General features: G+C 32.4%; 1 long non-coding RNA gene across 1 annotated transcript; it reads right to left on the reverse strand.

Annotated features, from left to right (window-relative positions):
• Positions 1–952: 952 nt before the first annotated feature.
• On the reverse strand, positions 953–4095 carry LOC110918222. The gene is made up of 7 exons (XR_002581157.2): positions 3896–4095; positions 3417–3751; positions 2500–3327; positions 2342–2423; positions 2100–2241; positions 1316–1430; positions 953–1180 (listed from the first exon to the last, which is right to left on the reverse strand). It is a non-coding gene; the product is annotated as an uncharacterized LOC110918222 (long non-coding RNA).
• Between the last annotated feature and the right edge of the window lie 421 nt (positions 4096–4516).

The following is a 4516-nucleotide window of genomic DNA, read 5'->3' on the forward strand; positions in this document are numbered from 1 at the left end:
CGAATCGGCTAAGCATAGACTTAATCAACAAAAATTCCAGAAAGTTTTACCAAAATAAAAATGGTCAAAAATACTCTCCAATACAGATCTCAAACATGCATGTACGAATCCGAATCGATAGTCTACGAATTAGTCGTTTTATAGGACTTTCGGCTCCGATTCGTATTTATACTATAGATTGTCGAGTTGATCGTGGTAAAATACATTCTTATATTCATAATAAAGCTATCTATGAAGATCAAACAGATTGCATGTCATTTATTTTACCATTTAAGCTATTTTTCTCAAAAATCACTTCTGTTGACTTTTTAGAATCACGTTTGACTCGACAATTAGCATGCATGTAGTGGGATTCAGATAATACCCTTTAGAGGGTTTGTTTCCCACATAAATACCAACATATATCAGGTTTCAATTCGAGAAATGACTGACTGAAACTTGTTTAATCAGAAAGTCAAAGCTTATGAACAAACAGTTTGACTTTTAGCAATAATCAAAGCAAGAACGGATTCACTACAAGAAAATGAAGCTAATGCAACTCAAGTAAAATGTTGCATTAGACCTTAAAAAGGTTGCATTTGGCCTAATGCAACCTTTTATCAAGGGCTGCATTAGAAGCAGTTGCATTAGACCTAATGCAACTTTTTCAAAGCCTAACGCAACCTTTTTTAGAAGTGTTGCATTCACACTTCAAATGCAACCTTTTTAGAATGCAACCTTTTTATATTCAAATGCAACTTTTTTAATACTCAAATGCAACTATTTCTACACTTAAATGCAACCTTTATTATAATTAAGTTACAAAAATGCAACCATTTTCTAGACTTAGTGCAACCTTTTTATACTCAAATGCAACTTTGTAACATTAATTAAACTAATTAAACTGCTATAAATTAATATGCATTCAATTACTACAATACACCAAAACAATATTTACGGTCAAAATATGTACTTTGCTTCTTCAAAAACTCAAATGATAATTAGTCAAAGCAGTGTCAATTACAAAATAACAAAGAAATAAATACATTTAATTCAACTCATCTTAAACTAATAATCATTTCATAACATCGGTGTATCATCAATGATGCCTGACTTCTTTCATACGTTCGTTCAAGGAAAATTGGCACATACATCACATGGTGACCAGAAATTTAGGAATTGCTTGTGCCCACTCAAAAACCTACAAAAACAATTTGTAAACTAACATAAAATATAATACTAAAATCAACTTCGTGATATGAGATAATGAGGACAAGGATAAAAGATAAAAGAATCAAGCCTCTTTAGAAAGAAAATCAAATGGTCAAATGGGTACCTTTTAAAAGTGTTATGCTATTTTAGCCTCCTATCAACTGATGAACTATGTCAAATGCGTGAACCGGGTCAAATATCTCCAAATATGTCTTCAAATGTGTACGATTTACAACTTCCTACGTTTTATTAAAGAAAGTAGAACATTATTTAACAATAATATTAAGGTTATCACGTCTAATACATTAGCTATAATAAAGCTAAAGAACATCACATTTTTGTGTGGCTTCTAACTAAGGATACAAACGAGCCAAGCAGAACTCGAGCTCGTTTAGGGCCTTAGGCTCGAGTTTGGCTCATTTTAATTTTAAATTACGAGGGCTCTAACTGACTCGTTTATTAGTTCTAAAACTCAAGCTCAGCTCGTCAGTAGTTTTTCAAGCTCAAACTTCGCTCAGGCTCGACTCGTTTGTTAGTTATGAATTATTAATTGATTTATTTATATTTTTTTGTTTATATGTATATAAATATATCAAATATAATAATAAAATAAAAGGTTGTTTAGGTAAGCCACAATAAAAGCACAAGCTCATTTAAGCTCAGCTCAATTCGAGTTTTTAATGAGCCAATCTCAAGTAGCTCATAAATGGCTCGGCTCGTTTACATCGTAACTTTCAAGTTTCAACCCATTTGACTCCTTCCTTTTTAGCTACTTTGACCTTTACCCATTTGATTAAAAAGATATATAATCTTGCCCCCAGTCGATAATTTATAAGTAAACGGGTTGACATTACCACCTATGAAAGTAACCATAGTTTGGAGATATAACCAAGAGTGAAAACAGGCACCTTAATTCGCAAATAACAATTGGTAGAGTTAGCAAACTGCGATTTCCGGTAGCGATCTTTTAAAATAGAGATAGGTACCAAACAAAGGATGAGATCTAGAAACTCCTTTAATTCAATATTGTCTCCCCAGTTTGCTTCTCAGCTACAAAAACACAAGGTTAACTATATCATCGACATAAATTATTTTATAAGTAAAAGAAGTACAGTAATTGTATGAATAAATAATAATTATCTGATATTACCTTCACACCCATTAATAAGTTCCTTTAGATGATTGCAGTCCCTCAGATTAACTTATGTTAGTTTTTCTACAACTGTCCCTCTCTGAAAGTAAGTCATTCAAATTCTAGATTTGTTATCTAAATTGTTCAATTTTTATATTTGAAAAAAAAAATCTTACCTCTGGCCTCTAGGTCATCAAGGAATCTAAGTTGGGAAGTATCTTGGCTTAAAAGATCTCTGACACTTTCGTTGTAGATTTCTATGGTGGAAACTTTCAATGCAAATTCTCTATCATTTTGCTAAAACATAAAATTGTGCACTTGAGACAAAGATTAAAAGGAAACGTGTGTTTTCAAAGTTCAAGATGATCACATAAGTACCTTACGGTTAACGCCATTAAGAACAAAAAAAAAAGCAATCCCTTTGACTCCCTCCACGTACACTTGTTTTGTTGAACTATCACACCCATATACTCAGACTATTCCAGAACAATCATCATATGCATGTCACATTTATGGGTATAAATTTAAAGGAAATGCAAGAAGATGGATGGCTAGATGATAGGTGTTTCGCTAATGGATACGTTGATCATTCTAAAGTGTTGTTTTTAATATGATAATGGTTTGTGCACTCCCAATCAAATGCATCATCCTTTGCAATTTTGTTTGCACTGAAAAGTCTAAGCTTCACTGCAACAAAAATCTTCTCTTCTTGTGCAGATGACTCTTGTCCGTCACTTATTTAAACTCGTCTCCAGAAATTGAGAAGTCAGAATTTGTATGGGGGTGTTTGGGATTCCTTTTAGCTTGTGATTATGTTTTTAATAAAATTAACTTCGCGCATCAGGGGGCACGTCTCATTGCGGGCGGGGAGTCGACCTTGGACATAGCCCCGAGCAGGGTGGGTTTACACATGAGATTCTTTGCCGTTAAAAAAAGATCACAAACCAATCATTTTTTCTTCAGATTAACATATACCATATGCCCTTTCGTTTTCATCATAACATCTGCATAAGTACCAAAAAGGTAAATCAACATTCATAGCACATGTTGGGATAACATTTATTTGATAAATCTCAATTCCAAGACTTGCTACCTTGCAGAGCTCTAGCAATGAGCAACACTAAGAGACAACTTCGTAGCTGATATTTGTGAGTTTGAATTTGGAAGACCTACCTGAACCAAGCACCACACATAGAACACCGACTCGGAAAAATGTAATTCCAAATGGGGATCAAAAACACGCAGGCATTTAATCAAATAGTTGGTGTGCATGACTTATAAACTACTACGGTATTGAAAAGAACGGTACTAGGCAGGAGTATTATACCTTGAATATGGAAGGAGCTAAAATTGCAACAAATGAATCCACAATTGCATAATACGGACCCATAGCAGCACAATAAATAAACCATGGTTATGGAAAACCTCCTGTAAAATAATACAAATTAAAAAGTCCTAATCTCTTATATTTGTAATCAGGAATTGAAGTAAACATTAAGCATTCACCCAAACTATACCAAAAACGTGAAATGGAAAAGAAAAAAGGAAAGAGAAAAGATAAATTGAACGAACCGGTTGACGAATTTGAGATGATCAACTTAGAGGGAGATTTACACCAGATGATGTATTTGAGATGATCGATTTATATGGAGGGAAAGTGGAGAGTAGATGCAAATGAAGAAGATCAATTGTGCGTGGGGTGAAGTTAGGCTAGGGTTAGGGTAGATAAACTGATTTGGGGTGCGGGGAATCAAAATACTAGGAGGGAGCGGGAACAAAATTTCGGAAGGGAGGGAACATTATTTAGTTTTTGAAAAATAAAATAACATATAAAAACTATTTATATAAAGTTGTTATAAACATTAATTAAAAATTACTGAAAATATGAAATAAAAATACTAATTTTAATTATGTTGGATTTACTTTATATTTAGGATTTAAAAGTATTTATATTTTTAAATATAAACATCAAAAGCTAAAAGTTTATTGTAATTTTGTAAATGTATTATATATGTATTTCATATATTTTATAAGGATTAAAAAAGTTAGATCTTAATCCGTAATATTCAAGCTTAATGATCAATAAAATTTGCAACCTATCAAGAAAAGTTGCAATTTCTAATAAAATTCATAACTTTTAAATAAAAAGGTTGCATCTCCAATATACCTTTGCAACTTTTTATGAAAAAAAGT

The sequence above is a fragment of the Helianthus annuus genome, chromosome 16 (assembly GCF_002127325.2).
Source record: "Helianthus annuus cultivar XRQ/B chromosome 16, HanXRQr2.0-SUNRISE, whole genome shotgun sequence".
NCBI classification, from domain to species: domain Eukaryota; kingdom Viridiplantae; phylum Streptophyta; class Magnoliopsida; order Asterales; family Asteraceae; genus Helianthus; species Helianthus annuus.